This window comes from Zonotrichia albicollis, chromosome 4 (genome assembly GCF_047830755.1).
Source record: "Zonotrichia albicollis isolate bZonAlb1 chromosome 4, bZonAlb1.hap1, whole genome shotgun sequence".
In the NCBI taxonomy this organism is placed as follows: Eukaryota; Metazoa; Chordata; class Aves; order Passeriformes; family Passerellidae; genus Zonotrichia; species Zonotrichia albicollis.
Window position 1 is genome coordinate 57,005,316 of NC_133822.1, and position 24,903 is coordinate 57,030,218.

Here is a 24,903-nt window from a genome sequence, read left to right on the forward strand (position 1 = left end):
TTTTTAACCAAGGGTACAGATGCAGCATTTAGGCTGAAGATTGCCAGAGATCCACCTTCAGTACATGAGCTTTTTAAGCTTAATCTATATGAGTTATGGTGCAGTGCCACAAAAGCAATCTAAATTAAAACATAAACCATCACTACATTGACTGATTGGCAGTCTGCAAGTATGATTATCTCTCTGCAGAATAAAATGTTCTAAATTTTCAACAATTCTAGGAAAATGTTAGCACTGTGAAACAGTATTCAAAGCCAATTGCAATTCTTTTGCATTCAGAGACATGATTTGTTTTGTATATCCTTTTGGTTTTCACTTAGGGCTTCTTTTTTTTTATAGCAAGAACTGGTAAAATGTCAGGCATCGGATTGGATAGTAAATACAAATACCAAGATATCTCTTTTAGAGTGTATGTTGGCGCTAGGTTTAATCATATTTCATAGAATTTTTTCAGATACAATGACTAGCAGGTTCCTAAAAATGGAAGTTCTCCATTTGTTAAGTTCAAAAATCTACCAAAGTCTTTATTTTTAACTTATACTCAAAATACATAAGCAGAAAGCTGTGCAATAAAACTAGAGGTAACTCAGATAACAACCTTGCATTTGTTATTTATTTCATTAATGATGAAATCATGCTATGGAAAGTTATAATCACATCAGCTATTTTTGGCATCAGTGATAGTTTCAAACTCCCTGCCCAATTTTGTAGATACTTAGTCTTTCAATTGAAAATTCCCACAAAACTTTTAGGCTCAGAGGTGAACTTTACATCATTATCTCTACTGCACTTACCTGTTAACACTTGTCCTCTGTCTAACCTTATGCAGTATGCAAGAGTGCTTCATTTATTCACATTACCTCCTGGCAGAAATCACTAGAAAATGTAGCTGGGAAGGTGGAGTTGGCAGTGGTGCTATGATGTTCCAGCCTCATTTAATCCATGAATTTAAGGGTTATCACATTCATCATGCATGTGTCCAAATCACCCCTGTCAAAAGGAGTTTGAACTCCCACTCCAAGAAATTGCCTCATCAGCAACTGGGTGACCTGTACAAGCGGGACTCTGTCATTCCTGCTGTGGGTGATTCACCTTACAAGAAGTATACATCAAAATACAAGATCTCATGAGAAAGTTATATCCGGGCGGTAATAGCCTCGCCATGAAGAGAAAACCTAAGTCAAAGTCGTTGCTTTGCTGAGTATGCTGTATGTAACTCCAAAATGCCAGCTGGCTGCATATCCCTGTGTGCTAAAGTCATAATTGTCCTTGTCACTTTCAACCTGTTAACACCTCTCAACATGACAGTTGTTGAGGATTCTCTATGCTCACTATAGACCTAAAGACCTAATTTTTCTCTCCTCAGTGTAAAGGAGACCAAATTCTTAACACCCACATTTTGGAAGGAGGCCTAGCTACCCTATTTAGCATTATGAATGACTTTTGAAGGACTCAACCTCCACTTAGCCAATCAATCCTGAAGAAATTAGTGAGATAAAAACCATGCCAAGACACACCACAGCAGACCCACAGGACACTGTGTCTTTACATGTTTGGTAATGGCCCTGGAGATAAGAGTGGAGAAAAACTGCAGACTTTGGGGAGGGAGATGTTAGAAACCTCAAAGGGCAAAAGAGCCCAAACTGTAGTAAATAAAAGAATCAAATTTATCTCTCTGTTTAGCTGAGTGGAAATAGTGGCTGTTGTTCTTTGCCTGTCCCAAGTACCCATTTCATCCAAGGAAACACCTATTTCATCTCTCTACTGCTTTTTCTTCTCTGTGCCAGTTTTACAGTGAAACTGGTGTGATCCTAGAACCTGCCTCATGGTCCTTTCTCAACAGTTGTCATTGACAAGCCACCAGCACACAAGCAATGTTCCTGTCCTTTTGTTCTTTTTCTGTCTTTATTTGGCCTTATGAAATTATTTAAGGTTAAATGCTCCATAGGTCCAGAAATATTAAAAGGCTTGTAATATGATTTTTTCTTTAGAGTGCATTGAAAACTGAAAAATATTACATACAGTATTTCAAAGTTCATAGGACAATAAGATGAATTTATAGAAAATTTTCAATGGCATTCTTCTTGACACTTCAGGAGTCAAAGAAAACCAGGAATTAAAGACTTATCTTGTTACTTTAAAATTGCAAAACAGAATTTTTTTTTCAAAGTCATCTTTTATGTAGAGCAAATTTTCTCTTCTAAAATTAATCTTCTTTTTTTAAAAAAAGTCAATATCCAAAATGTTACAGTTTAACAAAGCACTTATTTGGTTTGGCACTTAGAATATCATCATTTTAAAATGCAACAGTTTAGTAAAGAATATTTAAAATAAAACTTGAATGAGAAAAAAAATTATCCATAAATTTTTATGTTGATTAAATACAATATGCTAAATGCAATTAATTTTACCCAGCAAAGTTTCTTAATAAAATGCTGAAGTGTTCCCTTTATATTACAACAATAGATGTTTCTGATACATTTAGATTTTTAAAGTTATTTTAACTGCTACATTTTATGTCTGACATTGCTAATATGATAGAGGGTTAGTTGCTCATTACAAACATTCATTTATTCCTGTAGCAAATATCAACCATATTTACGGGATATAGTAACAGAAACTTAAAGAGATACTACAATACTTCTTGTATGCATTGAAGTCAATAAATCTGACTGTCCCACTCAGATCTCTGGAAGGGCTACCCTGCCATACATCCATCCTGCCATAGAAATGCCAAGGTCACCAAGCTTTGAGCTAGAGCTGACAGGGCGCTGGATGCTCCTTGGGTGCAGGAGGAGCATGCACTGCGAGTATGAGCTTCTGTTTAACTCCAGAGACATGCGGGTTTCCATGTTATGGACTAGCCACAATATTTTTAGATAAATTTTTGAAAAAAAAATTGATTTAGCCATAGACAAATACTTGGTTATAGCATGGAGTGGCAAGAGCAAATTCATACACCAATGGTGTATGAATGACATCTTGAAGAAGGAACACTACAAAACTTTGGCCATCCCTTTGCAATGAACATGGATCTATACAGTCACAATGCTCTTGTCAGCAGTCTGAGCTCACACTGAGTTCAGGCTGCCTGAAGGTGACATATAAAAACTAATGTCAGGGCATTTTTTGTGAAGCAATTTGGAATCCTCTAAAAAAAGTTACACTTATTTTTTCCGCCTGACTTTGACTTGGCCCTGTGGTTAACTGAAGTTCACAGAAGCAACTAAAGCAGTTAAAGGGTTGATGCAATCTTCAAGTGCAGATTCCATGTCATGCCAGAAATTGTGTCTTTTCTCCTCTAGTATTACCAGTGAATTCATCTCCAGACCAACACTCAAGGTTTGCCAATACGGTGTGCAGCTGTATTGGTTTATCACCAAATAGAGTCTGAAAACAATTCTTGTTCTATGTTATGATGAAAGATTTAAAAGCAGAAGTATCTATCATCACTGGAGATGCAGTAAAGTGACTGTCAAGAGTGAGTTAAGAAAATCCAAGATTTCCTATGAGATACATTGAAGAAGACTGCAAGCTACCCAACTATAACTGTAATACAAGACCACAGATGAATGGGGGTCTAGACATGATGCATTTTCACTATGTACTAACAATAGCCAAAAAAATCAGACCACATTTACTCAGAGCAAAGGCATTGACTTCAAATTCCAAGGTCTTGTTGAATGGTACAGTCAGATAAATTTGTGGCCAAAAATGTGGCTGTTATAACCAGGCCAGGCTGTTATAACCAGTGAGGATCTCCCAGGAATAAAATTTCTGATGGCATTTTTTGTTGAGATAGAAATAGAGATCAAGGAAAAAACAATCTAGATCCACAGCACCAATTTGAACAGACAACATAGCAGGTTTTAGTAATGGCTGTGTGCTGGCAAGCTGAAACTGAAGACACTTGAACTATTCTGTTTTGGTTATATTGATACCTAGGGAAACAGAAAGACTGAAAGCTGAGACACATCATAATAAATAAATAAGATTTAACAATTTATGGGAATGGTAAACTAGTTTTCCATAGTCTACACATCCATCATATAAAAAAGCAAAAAGGCCAGTTCTGAATCCTCTAGCTCAGCCTACAGTGATATAAGCGAAGGTAAGCCAGAGAAAAGTGCTTTGAGCAGAAAGCACACTGCAGACCAAAATCCAGACGCTTTCCAGACAGCAGTTCTGTAGCATAGGAGACAAGTTTAATTCATGTGATACAGTAGCTGTACATCTCTCCAGAAGGCCTCAAACAACCCAAGAAGACTTTGATGTGAGCTGTTTCATCCATTAAAACAGTGCATACTCTAGAATTTAGGATCCAATGCTAACGGCAGTTACTACCTACTGCCAGATTATTTGTGGATGAGCTGGGAATGCAAGATAGACTTAATCAGTGTTGTAGGAGCTGACACTTAGCTGAGCAAACATTTCATACTTAATGTAAACCAATATGCACAGAGCAAGCCAAAAGTCATAACTACAGGCCATGAATTTGTTGAACATGTACTTTGAACAGCATGAAATGCACAACTGTTCAGACATTATAAAACTCCCCAACATCCTTAAATCACAACTTGGTGTTGAAACAACTAAGGCTGATATAATTTTTACAGGCAGGACTACATTTCTGATCTCCATTTAGTGATTCCTGAAAAATCTTCATGGATTTTAAGTTGAGAACCAATTAGAAAACTTCAGGCATATTTTTCAAGAATTTGGTTTAGACATCAAGTACAGAAGAAAATGGAAATGTATAGGCTGCAAGATAGATATGCAACCAAACCACTCACACAAAGCAAATGATGAAAGATTAATCCTGGGTGTATAATGTAACTAGAAATCAGGGCAGTAAAAATGAAATCAAGGACACCTGCAGAGCAAAGGCAAGTCAAAAGCCAGAGTGAAATCAGGGGCTTTAACTCAAGTTTTGGGAATTAACAGTAAGTTGTTCAGTAAATATGAAGATCTGGTAGACAAAACTAAATGAGCTCTTAATAAAGACTATATTCCTTTGACACCATTTTTACTAATCAGTTCTTGCCCCATCAGTTCAGGCATTAGTCCCAAAAAATTCAACTACAGACATTGCTCAAGGAAGGAGTAGGTACCTGAATATAATTCAGAAGAAAGAATTTAGAATGAAAGGCAGCCAAGAAATCAGCTTTGTATCCAGCCTGTGTTAGCTGCAATTTTAACCTCCCTAAAGAAGGTTCTTTTATAGAGAGAGTATACAATTCTAGAAATAGTATAGAAACATGAGGCAGGACACAGGTCAGTACTGGATGTCTGTAAAAAATAAATAAACCAATAAATTAAAATTAATCCTAAACCTTAAAGGGATTCTGAATGTATTACTATGAATGATATGAACATAAACATGACATGAAGCAAGCTTAACTCAGTTTATAGGTAAGCTATTGTTGAAGCATAAAAACTATTGCTATTTATAATTATATCACAAAGATACTTACTGGTTCCTGTGGCTATCAGAGAAAGGAAAAGCATCATTCCCAGAATGCTGAAATTCACCTGGTCTAACAGCAAAGTATTTTAACATTCAATTTATACAATCCAGCAACCAAGCCTTTTATATTTTTGTTAGGAACTGTCATAGGGGAGAATTACACCATCCGTGACCAAAACTGTTAATGTAATCAATGAGCATTTGGGCACTCCCTGGCATCTGCACTGTGCAAGTCTCAAGACACTCCCATTTGTTTAAGATAATCTGTGTGAAATTACAATGAGGAGATAGTCATTGCCTATTTTTTCCTTTTTAAGTCAGGTTCATTAGGATTGGGCACAAGAACATGAAAGTATAAACTTGTGAGTGTTAGATGAAAATAATTTGCAGTTTCTTGGCAGCAGCTTGGAAATAACTATTTCTGCAATAGCAAGTCGTGTCAAATAATCTACCATCCATAAAAGACACAGCACTAAATGCAAACTAAAGAGGACTGCTGAATCTGGGAACAATTAAACCTGTCAACTGAACCCCACACTGCAGACATGAAAGGTACAGTGCACTCCAAAACAGAGAAAATCCTCTGTAGTTTTTAACGTAATTCTTCCAGATGGATTTGGTGAATTAAGTAGAAGAAATGGTCAAAGGCTTTCAAAAATTTGGTTTGTTCCTGGACTGCAACCTCCCCAGTGAAAAGTTCAAATGGTCACTCCTGCCTTTTCATCACAAAATTGAGCTCTATAAAAAGGGCCACTATCAATAAAACACTCTTAAAGCTGGGGATGGGAAATTGAAGTGAAGGAAAAGCCAGTTCAGGGTAACCATTTCTAGAAGCCATGTCTCAGGATGTGGAGAGGATGGTCACCAAAAGGTTCACAAGTCTTTAGCAAGGCTTGGTTAAAGCCTTGTCTGGTGTAAGGTCCTAATGAATTTCCTATGGATCTGCAAAGTTGCACAGTAAAAAATCTGTTATTTTTGAAGAGTGTGGTTTGTTTTGTATATTACTGTGCTAAATAGGTCACTTACCAGTTCTGTTCTGTTTCTTTGATAAGAAAAATATTTATGAAGTTGTAAAGTATGCAGTTTCTATTGTAAAGAATTCTTTTGAAATGGAGTATGTGTAGCTTAAAAAATAATGTTGACTGCTAGTTTATAATTGAAAGAGTCTAAAAATGACAACCCAGAGGAAATGTCCCAAGACTAAACGTCCGATTTTGTGTTTCGCCTGTCAGTTCACAATGTTTTCCATGGTTAAAAAAGGTGATTTGAAGATGTGGAAGCTGTCTAAAAGCTGGAAAATAAGTTACTCTTTTTGGTTTTGTCTCTTTAAAAGAAGAAATAATTCCTAAAGAAGAATGTATGAGGGAGCATCAAATCATGTCCTGCATTTTCAGAAGATATAGGATAATTTTAAATTAAATTTTTAAAGCGCAAAATAACAGGCAGCTTAACTTACTTTGGGACTGTTTCCTTCTTAAAAAAAAGAAATCATACATCCATGAAAAAGGGAGATTTTTGGAACATTGACATCTGCTCCTCCTTTGCCTTGGCAAGAATAAGGAGAAGATGAATAATCAAAGCCTGCCCTTGTCTAAGCCAATAAGTGTCATTGCAAATTGGTACGACTTGAACCTTTCTAACTACATTAGGCAGAAGAGCAACCCGAGGCAAGCAGATCTGGCTCTCCCAGCTTGTGTTGAGGGGAAGCTGTGACACTGCAGAAGCCAGATACACCAGGAGAAAGAGATGAGCTCGTTGGAAGGGAGGTTCATTGAAGCCTGTTCAAAGTGATTTCCAATTACAGTTTCAATCACTTTGACTAATGAAGGACATAACAAACATTTTTGCCTAGTCTCTGGATTGAATCAAGCCATTCTTCTGTGAGTCATGTAGATCTGCAGAACTTCATCTCATACACAAGAATGTTACTCAAATTGCTTTCACATAGCCTTTACCTCTCTGGGAGTGGAGACCAGGATGGGAAAACACCATGAGAAAGACTGTGTGTAAGGTTTGTCTTTCTAATCTTGCCAGAGGGAGGATGTATTCAAAAAAAGGCAAAACCAGATCTCTCTTGTATTTTCCTAGTTTTGCATATCACCACTGAATTGAAATTGTCATGTCCTGTGATGCAAAAGATACAGTACTCAATTAAATAAGTGCAAAAGGCATTCAATAGCTTGAATTTCACATGCATACATACCATGATGATTTCTGCCTACTGAGCCTCCAAGCTGAGGGACATTCAGCTCTCTGAAGCCCTCAAACAGGCTTGGCAATAATGGATCTTACCCTAGACTGTGTTATGCAGGTGAAAGTGGCAGAAAAGTCTGTGTGCTTAGCTGCTACCCAGACTGCCCTGACATGCTTGCAATACCAATGAAATCATTAAACCTTTGGGGATCCTTAAGGGAATGGCCTGTAGAATACTTATTTATTGCTTCATTATTTTGAGTGAACTTAGAACAATAATTTTTTTTTCCATTGGCAGCATTGATATTTGCAGTTTCCCATTCTGTTAAGTAGCAGGATAGTGCTTGACTGAGTTGATCTTTGAAATGTTCTTTCCATTTAAATAAGATCATCTAAGTGATCTGAACTGATATGGGAGAATATTAATACAAGGAAATAGCAACATAAAGCCTTGGAAGGCAAAAATGCTTCAGCACCTTGATCAACCTGAAATGACATTTTGAAGTTAACACTTCAGTCATGTTAAGATTTAGTCAGATTTATGAAATTCAAGTTTTCTTTGTTCCACAAGAATAAATTCCTTTTTCTCAATATTATAGATACTGAGTTATTTCAAAAACCTGCCTCTATCTAGGAGAAACATGAAAGCAATAAACATGCCATGAAAACATCATTCATGGTAGACTAAAATGCATTAGATTTCACATGTGTTAGTGACAACAAGACAACATAATAGAGCTTGGCAAGGTGAAGACAGTCATAACATGTCTTTGACAACAGCATCCAGGTAGCAGAGAAAATAAATCGACTTCAGAGGTCTTACTAAAGACTCATAATAGGTAAATAAAATATGTAAGAGCTAATTTTTTTTCTGGTGACAATCTCTCTTTGCATTCAAAAGGGACATAGGATGCTACAGTAAAGAAAGAAAAAGAGAGCAGGTGAGGAAACAAGTTCTGCGTACCTTGTATGTTCAGCACTTGCAGCTAGGATAAAATTCCTAAAAGACAGCTTTACTTACTCAACTATCTATGCATCTCTTCATGCTGCTCATAACAATTCCATCAGAAAGAAACATCAGTAAAAGATGGGAAAACATCCCAAGAATTCACAGATAACATTCCATAGCAAATTTTAACTGTTTTAATTCCATGCAGGACAAGTTTTTCAGCATCCTCAGGACGACTGCAAACACTGTACTGGGTAAAGGAAAAAGACACCATATAATATAGGGACTTATTTCCATTAGATCACAATTATTACAGCTGAAGTAGTATCAAGGATAGCTTTTCCTTTAAATTATTCTCTTATCTGTGTCCATCTGATGAAGTGCTCTCTGTTGATGTTGTCCTAATCTTTTCCATTTCATACATTTACTTTATTCAAATTATCCGTGATTATCATGTGAAAAGGCTAATCATGTAAAGTGATCGTGTTGCCCCTCCTAAACCCCTTCAGTTTCCACTGAGACGTCTGTCAAGGCCGTGCTCATGTTCAACAACCCTCACTCTAACTGCAGGACATTAATTCAAATTTCCCATTTATTAACCATTTTTAATCCATAAGCATATGTTGCAATTTCTAAGTGTAATAGAAGATTGAAGGGCTGGAGAACCTGCTATGCGAAGAAAAACTGAAAAAGTACGGTCTGTTTAGCCAGGAGAAGGGAAGGCTTGAGGAACCTCATCACTGTATTCCAGTCCTTAAAGGACAGTTAGAAGGAGGACAGAGTCTCTCCCTTCACAAGATCTACACGGAGAAGACAAGAGGTGATGGGTACCAGGAGAGCTTTCTTCTCAATAAGAAAGACATGGTTTTACTGTAAGAACAACCATTCCCTGGCACAGCCTCCCTTGGCACATGGTAGAGTCCCCATCACTGGAGGTTTTCGGGATGTGATTGAACTGGGTGGTAGATAATCTTATCTAGGCTCCTTTTCCTAACAAAATGTTGGACCAGATGGTGTTTTAAGGTCTCTTCCTACCCATTCTTGTCTATAATCCTGTGATCCTATTACCTTCAATAGAAGTTTAAAATGAAGTGAGTTTTTGAAAACACAGTAAGAGTGATAGATAGACATTATGCTAAAAACACAAGCAAATATTGTTGCTCTTTCTTTCTTAGGTTAAAAAAAAACACAATGAATTTTGTTTGTGGTATGGGACGCCTTTGCTTTTCACCAGTGTTTCAAATAATAGTATTAAGGGTGCCATTACCTAATACTGAATCACTTTAGGAAAAATTCAGAAGTATGGTAATTCCAAAACATAATGGAAGTAACAGTATTTTTTCAAGAAATTTTATAATGATCAGAATTGAATACATCATTTTCTTAGATAACACTAAGGAGTAATTAATGGCATCATTTTTACTTACTAGTTTTAAACATAGACACAGACAATTCTCTTACAAGTATAGAAAAAGTAACTTCACCATTCATCCAAGAATTTCTGCCTGGTCCTCAAGAAAATGGATGTAATTTTTTCATGTTTTGTGCTTGTAAAATGTGTGTGATGACCTTCCAAAAATTTCTATCCATCACAAATGAAAAGGTTTTTCCATATGCATCTGAATGAGTATACATTATTCAACAGATCATTTAATGTATAAATATATTAAAATTAAAGAAGGGAAAGCTCCAAAAAAACAAACAAACAAACAAACAATAAAAAAAGAAAATAAATTTCTTCTACACCTGATATAAATTTCTGTAAGTCTACCATAGATTAAACTGCAGAGGACATCAACTTCACTCAAGATAGGTGTACTGCTTTAGGATTGACAAATGACAGTGATGAAATATTTTTCTCCAAAGCAGCTCTGAAAGCACCTTATAAAGATAAAAATATTTTATAACTTTTGCAATTTGAATTTTATGTTTTATAACACTTATACTTCAATGCATTTGTGTTACACACTCCATTGGAGTAAACGAACTAGGAAGGGCATTTTCATGAGAATTTTGGGACAGAACACAAGAAGTTTCTGGGGATATTGACAGCTTCATTCAGCAATATGGAAATGACTAAACAATCTGTCAAAAGTTTGGGGTTTTTCACTGAAAGCTAGGTGAAAATCAACAAAGTACAAGAAGAGAATTAAGTCTAATTTGAGAAAATAGATCTCAATGAAAGGTGAAAGAAATCAGCGTGAATTAGATGACTGTTAACAATATTAATGTCACCTTAACTTTCAAACAGAATGTGACAAAAAATTTTGGGACAGATTATTATGCTCTCAGTGTGTTTTGTTTATATCCTTGTCATTCTAGCATGTAATGACATACCTTAGCAAGGGAAAATCACAACCAAAATATAAGTCCATTTTATTCTAGGAAGGGAGTAGACAGTGTGTATGTTATTTCTATAAAACAGTTTCCCACTGGATCAGGAAAATACCTCAGGATGTCTAATTTAGATAATAATCATTTTCACATCAGCAAGCAAGATATCAAGTAATAACAAAAAGCTCACTCTATTGCTGACATAATTCATATGTAAAATTTCTAGGAGTAGAATAATTAACATCGTTAGCATTTTTTAAACAAGAAACAGTGAAAAATCATTTATCAGAATTTTTTCCACTAGCGTAAACAGTAACAACAACCTCAGACAATGTGTTTTAAGAGACAGGTTTAATATTCAGGAACTGTTACCAATTTCAAAGGTTGGCCAGAAAGAAATGAAGATGAAAAGAGGGAAGAAATCTAATGCACACCAAATTTTAAAGATTATAAATAAGGGTGAATGCAGTTCTCTTTATTCTTTGCTTATTGGATGTCAATTGACTACCAGGTGAGACTGTGTAAATGTGTAGAGAATTATAAAACAAAGCTAGGAGTTCTCTTCTAATTAGGTAACTATTACAAGGAAAGGAAATGTGTATCTTATTATATCATATTTAGTAGCACCTGTGAATTCAGAATGGGCTGCCCAAACTGCATTTTCATAAGAATAAGATTCCATGGACTTGCCCACGTGAAGGTTCTTTAAATATTCCACAGCCTGGGCCTTCCCATACCATAGGTAAGACTTCCTTTCTCCAGGCCTTCCATCTCATCTTAGGGATCTGTGATTCCTGTAAACAAATCATTCTAGTTAGAGTAGAAGAAAGCACTGGGTACCTCAGGCTTTTCCATGTCTTTTGTCACCCAATCCTATCAGTACTGTGGTCTCGTTTCTCCTAGCCTTCATTTTCTTCTTATATGCCTGGAGAACATTTCTCTTTATGACCCTTAGCATATTAAATTCTAGATGATCTTTGGCTTTCTTAACTCCATCCCTTTTCACTTGCATGGTATCTCTACATACCTGAGTTATCTCATCCCACTTCCACTTGTATGCTGCTACGTGATAGCAGGAGATGCCAAAAGGAAAGCTAGGTCTAGGATTTCTAACTCCAAGGCAAAGATTTAAGTATCCCCTCTAGTAACACTCCACAATTTTGAGAGAGGAATCAAATAGGGTGTTTATTCCATGAAGTAAAATATGCTGTAAAAACCCTTGAGCAAGTTCAAGTCAAGCTGGCATGAATATATGGTGGAAAGCAATGCTATGCAGAGATAACAGCTTTATCTCAAGAGCTTCATGAACAATTTAAGCAGCAGCCAACAAAAGCTTGAAAACCCTACAATTAAGTGGCTCAGGTGCCACATTGTCTTCATATGCATATATTGCTTCAACTTCAGCAGCTAGTTCCATTGGCACTAACTTTGCACATTTGCTACCCTTTGGTATAAAAATATCCCAAGCCAATTATTCTTATTCCTTTTTTTCTTAAACAAAACAAAGCAAAAAAAAGACAAATCCTTTTATATAACCATTTACCTAATGCTTGGAGAACTAATTTGAGAAAAGCTCAAGCTCAAAACTTCTGATTTAAGGGATTTGGAATTAGAATTTGCTCCACCAACCTTTTTTCAAGTCCTAAATGCTATCTTAAAATTGACAATAGAGTTGGAGTCTTTCCTAAGTTTTCAGCTCAGAAAAAAAAAAAAAAAAAAGCAGTAACTCCAATCTGGTTTGAGGTCTTCTAATAGTACATCAGGTCTCTTAACCAGCTTGAAATCTGACTGTTGAAAGAGTGTCCTAGCCTAAAAATACACATTTAACTCTTTTCCTTGATGCATCTGTTCTGCTGCCACTTGTTGCCACACCATTTTGTGGGTGTCTGGGCAATGTAAAAATAGAACATTGCTTTTAGGGACAGCCAATTCCTTCACTGAACTCAATGTCTATGCACAGTCACTGTAACCTGGCATAAATCCATCCTTCTGCCAAGTATAGACATACCATGGTCTACTGTGGCTGTTGCAGCCAAGACAAGGAGAAACTAACCAAAAATGCTGTCTAGGTGAGAAGGGCTGGTATATTGAACATCTCCCAGGGAGACACCACACTGTCTATATTTTTTTCTCTTCCATGGGATAGTCAGACTTTTGAGTGACTATCAGGAGTATCCAGTAAGAGGATTACAGACTGGAACATATCCTGCTTTGCAGCAACTTGAATAAAACCCCCACAGTTCCACCCATGAGACTGGAATGGGAACTAAGGGAAACAAACATGAACAGCTGCTTCCTAACTCACAAGCAAATTAGATGCACACACACAGAAAACTCACAAGCCTAAGCACTTGCCCTCTCAAAGACCAATATTCAAGGCCTTTGCAAAACATCTTTTGTATATAAGGACTTGATTGTTGCCTGCACTCCTCTGCTGACTCCATGTCATTTCTGAGGTTGCCCATTCACTTATTTATCTTTTACAGGTTAGATATCTAGCTTACTTGGAATGTCTTTCCATGGGCCTAGATTTTTTCCTTTCTTCCAATTTTAAGTCTGTAGAGCCTAATCTGGTAACTATAAGAGTATGTTATGGGGTGAAGGAAACTCATTTATATACAAAGTAAACATTGTTATGGGATTTGGCTAAAAGATAAAGGCTTCCCATCTTCTCCAAATGGTATTTAATATGCACATGTGAAGCAGAACTGCAACAGAGAAGACTCATACAAATTTGTTTCATCTACTCACTATTTAGATGGAAAATTTGAGTCTAACCACTGCAAAAAATCAAAAAGAGCAAGGAATTGTACTGGATCTTCTGGATTTCATAACACTCAAGCTACAAGGAAAAAAATTTTCTCAACAAACATATGCAGCTGCTAGGACTGTGTATGAAAGATAAAACATAGATTTTTAAAATAGTTTTGTGAGCACTTCAAATGGAAATACATTCAATTTTTTTACAACTTTGCTCTCTTTGAGCATTCATTGGAGCACGCATTTATCTCCCTAAATGATTGCAGTAAAAATGGTGGTGGACAATACCTCCAGCAAAGCAAATTACCAGCTTGCCTGTGGAAGAAATCACTCTGCTGTTGCATTTTCTGGCCGTCTTCCACTTTGGATTTTACAGACATAAGTGTTCTCTCTCTTCTAACAAAAAAAATATTATAGACTGTGTACTGTAGTGAAGGAGGCTGATTGAGTAGAACTACTGGAGGGCAGAACTTATCAACAGGCAGCCGTGACTGTGTCATTTACCTGTCTGCTTTGAAGTCTGCTAATCTTTTTATGTAACGTGAAAAAATGTAAGCAAAGGACTGCTAGTGTATACACACAATTTCCTTCTCTTTCTCAGTCTCAATCAGTCAAATACACATGCAAATGCACAGGCACAGACATAGAGCATTTCCTTCTTTGTTCAGCTTTGATTATGATGGTTATCAGCTACATTCTCTGCAGTTTTGGCTTTTTCTTTTTTTTTTTTTATTTTTTCAGTTAAAGGCTTTTCAGGAGGAATTTCATTTGTACAGGCTGAAAACTGGAAGAAACCATTGTCAGTTGACAACCACAGAATTTCCCGATCTTACATTATTCATTTTTAAACCATTATTGTGAAACCAGTTAAAAGACTTTGAAATGGAAAATCCCAGGCTTTACAGTTCTTCACTGTTTTTTATCCAGTCATTACTCTCATCGGCATTTTCTACTTAGAAATAAGTGTTTTCATTAAGAAGAAATAGATTTTTTTTAGCTGACTAGAATCTTTCATACAGCAATTTTAATGTATACCTTTATTCTAAAAAGTGAATTTCTTAAATAACATCTATTTGCTCTCTGAAAGCATGCTAACAGTCTTATAGAACACACTCCATTAGCATGGAAATGGATTTTTTGTGTGTAATTTATTTTTCTGCTGCTGTATTACATTATAGCTGCAGTTATCAAAGAGAGACCGGAAAATTCTTCTTGTACTTTAAAGTGTATAAGATTCCATCTGTTTTGAGTTTTTTATTGTATTTCTAATATGTCTTCTAACGAAAAACATATTTTGTAATAAATGTAAGTGTGTATGTATATCACTACAAAAATGTATTTAAATTTCCCCCATTTTTGAAACATTTCAAGAAATAAAAGTGTTGCAAAGAGCATGTGACAATACTAGAAAACTTTAGATTTATTAGCATGACATGTAAACATTTAGAAATAATATTCCAGGAATTATGAGAAAATAAAAAAGAGTAGGTAGGAATGAGAATATTATTGTGTTCACCTGGAGCTATTTATTGCTAATATGAGTCATTCAAAATATACATTATGGAAAACAATTGACAGCAGATATGTAGCTACATAACCAAAGGAGGTTATTTCTTCAGTGGGATTGCTGAAAATAATTCCTAATGCAAATTTGATTTCATATGACACAACACTTGGTTCTAACCTTAGCGCAGAACCTTACTAAAAAAAAATTAAAATATGTTGAGGAAAAAAAAGTACTGAGTAACTGAGCTGTTCTAGCAGTGATCTTTGATACTAGGATAAAATCTTGAATGCTGAAGTTGAACCAGATGCAGTTTTGGACACCTTAGAATTTTCTGTACACAGCAATATGCCAACTCAGTGTTTTCCTGTGCCACATACAACAGACAAGTCTAGAATTTCTACTTACCAATTTATTCCACTTCAACACCAATATAATGAGTTTGCTGGCATATATTGGGGCCTAGAAGCCATGGATATAAACCGGACATATTGAGGAAGCCAGACAGGTCACGAATTTTTATGCAGAACATTCACTATACGTCTAAACAAAACAAAACATGTTCTACTACTGAAAAAAAGGATTAAAAGCATAACATTTTCTCCCCACAATGCTGGTTGAATCAACTCTGTACTCTGTCTACACGAGTTAGGCTAGCTGCACCAGGCCTTCAACAAGCAAAATGTGTGACTGAGCAGGGTCCGTGAGGATAGAGCACCTGGCTGTTCAGCTGTCCCATGATGGCAGCATATCCAGGTGATGGGAATTGCAAATGATGTTTAGTCACTTGCTCCCCATCTATACCACCACAAAGTGCAGACTTTCTGCTCCAGGTGCTCAGTTCTGCATTTCTCCATGCTGTCTTTCCTGGCACTGCTATCAGCTGTCCTCAGGCTTATGGAGACACCTTCAAACTGGAGCAATTTTCTATGTCAATAAATCTTCTCTCATTTAGAACCACCTACAAATTTGCTGATGTTGCACTCCTCTTCATCAATCTGGTCATCAATGAAGATGTATGAGGTACAGTATGAGGTCCAGTACTGACCTCAAAGTACAATACTCACTCACAGCTATCAAATGGATGATTGAATCTTCCATCTGAGCCCTTTTGAGTTTTTGTATAAGACAACATTGCCTTCAGCTTAGCCACTACAACCCAGTTTCCATGGCTTCCTTTTATTGTTCCTGTTAGCTTTAGGCACATCTACATATGTAATCATTATTTTGGATCTTATTAGCAGAGTCATCCTGTGGCCTGGGACTCTCAAATTCCTATGCCATTTATATTTGTCTGGTAGACATCTAAAATCCTTAACTTGTGACAAAAAACTGGGATTTTGGCATTTTGCATGTGAAATTGTTGAAATACCTGAAGAGGAAAAAAAAAAGATTTATTCTTCTTTACAAAATATTTCTCTCTCTGAAGAGCTGTTGGTTTGTAAACAGTTTACTGCTTAATTCTGCCTTATACAGAGAGGACACTCCCAACTGCCTCACTTCATGCAGCAATTATGTTAAATTAGATTGCTTCAGAGCTTTCCAGTAGATAAGGCTTTAGCTGAGGATTAACATGTCTAAGATATAGATATTTCCTGAAGATGTGTGAAATAAAGACATAACATAACATAAGAGAGACCTCCAAATATCTGTTCTAACTGTAAACAAACCTTTCAACATTGGGGTTTCTTATAGTAAACAAGAATTTCCTCACTCTTTAAGAAGAATGATCTACTGCATAATGCCTGCTGAGAGCTTTGCACAGGATTTAATAAAAGCAAAACAGACTCCATCTCTATGCAATGCTCAGCAGCTGATAGAAGGAAAGTGTTCCAGAATGGTCTGTGTTTGCAGACCTTCCTGATATTTCTTTTTCTGATACATGTAAAGTTGCTGTGTACATATCGTTTTCATGCCACAGGCACTCTTAGGAGATGGAGTCAGAAACACCCTCTCAAGCTTTATATTCCAAGATGAGATAAAACAAGTCAATTCCCAGCACCTTGTACAAACTTGCAAGGTCAGGAAGGTCTCAAGTTGTATGTTGCTGTGACAGTTGCTTGTGCTAGAGGTACTTTTTATGGCAATACATATTCCTCATTTTCTGTTCACAGAGAATAGATTCATAGAAACAGAAGGTGAAAAAAGAACAAAGCTAGCAGTCCTATTGGTCAATATTATTCTTTGCTCATTCTGCACCTTTAAAATTTAATACCTTTGATCTTGCTCAATTTCAACCATATGCAAATTGATAAGAGACAGAGGCAAATGTAAAAATTATTTGTTGATCTCTAACCAGTGCAGTGGAATTTTCAAGCCATGGCACACAGCTTTTCAGTTCAACTCTCTATGCAGCTGCACCCTCTTCAGCACAATGTGTTTTGAGACTTAGAAGCAAAATAAATATTAGTTTCAGTAGAGTATCTCCTTCAGCAACTTCAGAGCATGGGAACCCTGTTACAAAGAAGAATGTGAGTTTTCTTCAGACACAAACACAGAGCAGGAATATCATCAGAGCAAAATCAGGACTGAGGTCTTTGGTAGGATGGAATTATCTCTATCATTGAGGTTCAAGAAAGAGAAGACAGAGACTGTCTCAAATGTCTCTGGATCCAGTTTTCTCTCCTTCCAGGTCCAAGATGGCTACTTCTTCACCCATGACTTTACCACTGCCAAAAGAGCCTGGAAGGGATCAGTAGCTAGGGTCCAGTTTTTCAAGTGTGCAGCTTTCTCTCACCACATCTCTGCTCTAGGCAGCAGCACTTCATCCCAAAGACACCTAATTTTGGCACATCAGCACATGCACAGTCAGGATCTGTGTGTGTGCCTTCACAAGGGAGTGAGAACAGGAGTGAGAAGCTCAGCAGAAACCCTGGGAAGAGTCATCCCTACTCCGTCCCTTTCCTCTAGAGCTTAGACACTGGAGTGAAGAGCGCCTGCAAGAGAAAGTAAAGAGATCTTCTGGTTGCAAAATCGAAAGGCAGAAACTCTTTAGCCTTTTGGCGTATTCTGCATCCACTCCATGTCCCAAAGATGGAGCAGTGCAGATTGTTAAGAAAATGGATGCAAACAGCCCCTTAAAGATGAGGTGCTTCACAAACCAGCTCAAAGATACTGAGACTGTTTTCAGTAAACCTTGCAGGCTTACTATTAGTGCCTTAGGAGGCCCGTGGTGATTAACACATCTTTACTGTTTCAGTGCACGGCTTTGTAGTAGTAGACTTCTAATAAGGCTTCAAAGGCTTTTTTGCCATGCACTCCCTTGACTGAGTCCTCTGCTATGCCTGACAAAGACAGGAGGCTTCACCAGGCAGCTCATGCCAGATCTGATGTTGTGTTTACACCACAGCCATGCTCAGAACTGTCAGCAGTGCTCCAGCAGCTGTGTGACAATGGTGAAAGGGTCCACAGGAAGCAATGGAAGAAGCCTCTAGCCTGGAAGGCGGCAGACCTAGCAGTGCTGTAGAGGTGACAGTCAGAGAGGGTGGGAGATGCACACATTTTGAAACTGTTACTGCAGAAAGACAAAGAGAGAAAAGCTAATTTGAAATATAAGAACTTCATAAATAGATGAAGACAATAGGAACAAAAAGAGAGCATTTATTTCTGAGAGGCCTTTACTTCTTAAAATCATCATGTCCCCATAGATTTCAGTGAAACTATATTGATTTACCTCTGTTGGGTGCCTAGTTGTTTCTACAGTAGAAGAAAGGCTCAATAAACACATGGGTTGCATTCTCACCCTGAATAAATTGTTAAAGTACCCTTTATATCAATGGAACTACAACAGACAAAGGTCAGGCTCAACTATACCCAAGAACATTCACTGAGTGCTTACTGAGCTTTTGTGTCTCAGCTTCCCTACATATGCACTCTCATTCCATTAAGTACTTCCAGGAGCTGGGCTTCCTACATGCAAAGGGCTTGAGTTTGTCTACAAAAGGCATTTTAGGATTTTTATGGAAATTTGGTATAGAAGAGACGTTTTTATTTACCAATGTAAATGTATCTCCTCCATCTGGAATGCCCTGATTTTGCAGGAGGTGTTAATCGCATTTAATTCATTGTGCCTGATGTAGAATAAAAGAAAGGAAAAAAGATAACAGCCCATTTGTCAAAATGAAATCTAGTTATGACAGTCAAAGTTTGTAAGAAAAAGGCTATTTGCAGAGGTGCCTGGGCCCTCCTGACTTAATGTAAGCCTGAACTGTATTAATTTTTTCTGTATCACCTCACAGATACATCTTCAAGAGTTAGGATTATTTCTATAAACTTATGAAAACTGTGCTCTGCTTTGAAATATTACTTCAGAAAGTCACTCATATATTGATTTCTGATGTTGCTGGTTTAGCAAGATAAGAATTCTAATCCATCTGCTGAATGTTACTCTGCTGAAGATTAAACAGCTGTCATGCCCACTCCCCAAAATTAAAAAAAAAGGGAAATAAAAAAGAAAATATTAGTGATGGTGGATTAAAGAAGGTCTGTTTTCAGATATAAGCAAAAGACAACAAGTTGTGTTATCTTCTATGTCAGTGTCAACTTCTGAAGCTTTAAAGACCTCTTCTATCTTCAAAGAACAGAATGGGAAAAAAACCAGCTGCGCGATATCCCTACCTATGAAAACCAGAGCATCATCCCTCAAAGCAAATGAAAGGCTTTCTGAACTCAGAAGTACAGACTTTTAGCCCACTTAACCTCACCCTCCTCTATTCTGAATACAATATTAGATTTTCTTGGTAATGTTTTGGTACATTAGAGGGCCTACAAAGGTGGCATCTGTGAGAAGCTACTGTATGTCTGATGGAGTCAATTCCAGCCAGCTTCAAGAAAGACCCACCATTGCCCAAAGCTGAGCCCATCAGCCCAAGTGATAGGACCTCTGGGATGATAGATTTGAGAAGGGAAAAAAGCCACTAGACAGCAGCAGCTGGGAGAGAGGGGTGAAAATATGCGAGAGGAGCAGCCCTGAAGTTGCCAGAGTCAGTGAAAAAGGAGGGGGAGAAGGAGCCAGAGCTGAAACTCCCCTTCAGCCCCGGGTGATGGCCCTGGTGAGGAAGGGTGTCCCTCTGCAGCCCATGGAAATCCATGGGGCAGCAGAGATCCACCTGCTGCCTGTCCTGAAGGAAGCTGTGATCCCATGGGAACCCCTCACCGGAGGAGGCTCCTGGAAGGACCTATGGCCCCACAGAAGAGAGAGGAGCTCAGGATGGGCAGCTTTGCTGTCAGGACTTGTGACCTCACAGAGGACCCACACTGGAAGAGCCTGTTCCTGAAGGGTTGCATTGCATGGAAGGGACCCCTGGAGCAGGGGAATAGTGTAAGGAGTGCTCCCCTGAGGAGGAAGGAGTGATAGAAACAGCATGTGGTGAACTGACCACAGTCCTTACTCCCTGTCCCCCTGAAGTGCTGGGGGATGGAGGGAGAGAATGAAGAGAGTAACTCAAAATATCACACCTCTATCCTCCAGGATTAGACACAGGAGAAAATATATCTCTTTTTTATATTTATGCATCATTTCAAAGATATATGTTCCATTTTCTACAAATTTTGCTGCATATGACAGAGGTAGCAGTTAAAGGGATAGGAAAGCATGTGTAACTAGGTGATCATGCATTAATGCTTTAGAAAGACTGTATGTGAAGTCATAGCATTAATAGCATCACTTAACACGAACATGTTTCATTCTCTTAATTTAACCTTCAAATGTGTAGATTAATATATCTAAATTTTTCAGCTATCTCTAAGGTCCTGCAATAGGCTTCTTGTGGACAGAGGGGAAACTCTTATGACCCCTTTAAGTCACAGGATGCTTATCTTTGCACTAGATTATGGTGAATAAATTGTTCTCTGTTTTAACATGAATAAGTTTAATAGTTTCAGTGGTACAGCACTGCATTGAGAATGTAGTTTTATAATTTAAACTGCAATTATAATTTCTTTAATATGAGATAAAAATCCAAGGAAAGGTGAAATCTTTATGTCTTTTGATATTTTTTTCCTCATAGGTTCAAGACTAAGGAACACTTCAAATTGTAATTATGTTGTAGGGCACTTTAACAGTTCTATTACATGAAAATGCAGCAACGCATCTTTTTAATTATAGAAAGTTTGCATTAAAGTATGTTGTAGTTATGCATTTTATAATTATTCTTATAGAGCTTAAATTTCTTAAAGGTTTTGTTCTTGCCTTTGAATACGAAAAGCTCCCAAATAACACACTACTCAAGTAAAATTTCTTTAGATACTAACACCCTCTCATTAAAGTTCATTCATGTGAATTCTGCTTCAGAAGTAAATCTGACCTTTCTGCTTTTCATACTCAAAGCAAGTAGGCAACAGAGAAATAGCAGGCAATCAACCCTCTGTAGCAGTTGAGTCATCCAAGAGGGACCTGAGAACATCCCATTTCATACTATTGCAGGGGAAACAAACTTTCCCTTGTCATCAACACATGAAACTGCATCTGCCTTCCAAAGTTCACTCATGAATTTTGGGAAGACAGTGAGACCAGTTGGATGGCTTAGTACCCTGTGGATGTGTCACAGGCAAAACCTGTGACAGCCTGAAGTCATCTCTGAATTGTGGATTTCCTGATCTTATTTTTTAAATCGCCTTCTTATTTTCTTCTGCTGCCCCACACTGAAGACTTTTTAGTTCAGCATAAGAGCAGCAATATGTTCCTCAAGGTCGTTAGAGTTACAGAACTTGATGCCATCAAAGTTTGTCTTTAGATATGTTTACTTCACATATTTTAGATTATCCTTGAGATAATCTTCCCAATGTTTCAGCCACCCAGTTCTGCATCTTTGTCTTTCTATCAAAACAATGGGATGCTTCTCTCAGGCACATGAACTCCCTGACATTGCTTTCTCATCTGAGATATGATTAGAGTGTCAGTGTCAAAGCTTTTACAAACTGCACAGCTTCAGTTCTATTTATTTTGCCACTTGACATCGGGAATTTGCTGAAAACAGCATAGGTGAAAACGAATGAGGCATTTACATAGCAATTTGTCCAAATCTTGAAGCCATAAAACTATGACAACAGCAGCATAATATTCCCATTGAAAAACCAATTTTGAACTCAGGGGCTGGAACCATAATTTACCAAAATGTTACTAGCCAAGTTGATAGACTTTGTGATATCATCAGCATAATTTACCAAAATGTTACTAGCCAAGTTGATACACTTTGTGATATCATCAGCAATCACCACATTTCATTACTAAGATAGCAAAACTTGTTGGCAGCCTGTATCACATATTATCAGTGGACACTATGAGGGGTTTTTACAAAGTTAGTCTGACCTGTGAGATGCACAATTTCTTGGCCTTGGGCTTTTTCCGTAGATTGTGAGATCACTGTGCTTTGTAGAAAGGAGATCAGTGGTCAATGGGATTTCTGCAGATTTTTTTGCATTTACAGGTTTCAAGTGTATGGAATAACACTTACTGATAACTTAAATTTGTCCATCAACATGGCATCACTCACACTGCTATGCTAGGGCCATTATAAACTTAGTTTAACTTATTTGAGAAAACACAAAATATTTCAGCAAACATCTTTGACTGATGAGACAAAACCTTCATTCTCCTATAATGGCACTGGATATTGCTAATGATCAAATCAGGGCAGGAAAAAAAACTGTTCACAAAGCACAGCAATTCATAGAATCTGACTTTAGCAGAATTATGAAAGATCAGGTCAAAAATTTGGCTTTCCTCAAGATCCAGGTAGCAAAACCAGACAGTCATGGTATAGTCAGAATGGAATCCATGTTAACTTCTACATGTTTTTCACCTCTGCAATTTTACTAAGAAAACAATTTAACAGACTTGGCATGCACAATTCCAACAGCTGCTGAATTCTATCATTCATCTGAAACTAATAATCTCCCTCTTTCATGAACTAACCAGTCAGATTGGTGTTTTTTGGCAAGGCCAAGGAAAGGACAGGAGGATATCTGCTTAGTCATTCCAAACTAGTCCAGTTTGATTTTTTGTCAAAACAGTGACTTTATTTTGCTACCAGTGTTTCAAAACGTGTAATGTCCTGGTGTGCATACAGGTTCTAGATCCTTTGTTCAGAGTCACACAGCTCTCAGACTTGAGTTATCTATCCTATAATGTGCAGGGCCATTAATCTACCCTATTTGCATTGGGAGAAAAATCTAATCAGATCTATACATATAAAAACTACAAGATCAGTATTCATATTTCCTCTAAAGTAAAGGGATGTTGGAAAAAGATACAGTTTGCAATACTTCTGTCTCAGATGATTATATGTTTCTGATTGAGCTTTATCCTATGAAATTCAAGCACTAGAAATATAAGAGTAACTTCCTATCCTGCTGAATTAGGATGAAAAAATGTTCAGAGTGAAATAACCTTAATGCCTTAATCCCATTCTCAACATGTGTTTTTCTTCCCATGCATGAATGTCAGTGAGAGTGTGGAATTATATTTTTGTGTTCTAAATAAAACTTCATTGTATAATGGAGTGCTTTCAGAAAGCTATTTAAAAATACATTTCTCTTTAAAATAAATATGTCATTAATAACCGGGTTTTTTTTTGCATTTTAATCTCACAGTGGAGTAAAGAGTTCAACATAATTAATGCAAAAATATGAAAAGTTACAAGCTTATAGTTCTGTTTCTAAAAGCAGTACCATGGGGCAGTCTTGTCAGTATAAGGAGACAGGTAAAGTGGCACACTGTAGGAGGAAACAGGAGCTCAGGCACATATACTTGGCAAGAAAAATTTTTATATATATATATATATATATGATATATAGTATATAAATGATAAATATTTATCATTTCAGTTTTATCTGACCAATTATAGTCAAATTGCTTTAAGCAGAGAGGTGCACGTAAGTAAAAGTAGTAATACACAAGCAATTTGCTTATGTTTCTTAATCTTCCCTACATTTTATATTTAATTGCATTTGTCTATTCTTATATTAACTCACCATCCAACTCTCAATCCCAGATAAACACTAGTAACAGATGTTCAACATCTTGCAGGTCAAATTCTCAATAAAGAAAAAAATACTGATAGGGGTTTTTGTGTTTTTTTCGTTTTATACAAGTCCTAGAACAGAAATGGAAAGGAACAGCACTCAAGTAATCCTCTTTCAGAAATCAAAGCAAAACATTTCTATCTGACTTAGCCTCAGTGGGTAAATTATGACTTGGGAACAGAGTTTAGCCAGCAATCAAAGTATGGTGCAAAGTCTTTTACTGGTCATACAGTTTCTTCTATCCAGAAATTTGTGTAGTGCTACTTAAAAGAACACAATTTTCTTGTAAAGAGACGAGTGGTTACACACCTACAAATAGGAATTCAGACACCAACAATAGCCTCCAGAACAAGATATATTGCTTGTTCATTAATCTCCAATTCCACTTTTCTGTGTTACTATATAAGAAATCTTCCTTATATAGTTTGTCAGAAAGGCCCAGAGAGTGGCCTCCTGAACACAGCTCTTCTCATCAGTTTTTTACCTACAAATAGTTGCATATCACTAATTTAGCAATATTTTGGATTTTTTTTTCCCCTGTAGCTTATTTCATGGACATAATCGCAATGAATATTTTTGTTAAATTTCAATTATTATTTTTCATTAGAATTCTTAGCTCATACAATATTTATTCCATATATGAGTATTTAATTTATTATTTTTTTCTTAAAC

The 24,903-nt window shown here is 36.9% G+C and overlaps 1 long non-coding RNA gene across 1 annotated transcript in view; it reads right to left on the bottom strand.

Annotated features, from left to right (window-relative positions):
• The window catches only part of LOC141728853 (uncharacterized), a 99,853-nt gene extending 93,147 nt beyond the window's left edge, over positions 1–6,706 (bottom strand). Inside the window, exon 1 of the long non-coding RNA XR_012580098.1 lies at positions 5,475–6,706. This is a non-coding gene — a long non-coding RNA (uncharacterized LOC141728853). The remainder of the gene's footprint in view (positions 1–5,474) is intronic.
• Between the last annotated feature and the right edge of the window lie 18,197 nt (positions 6,707–24,903).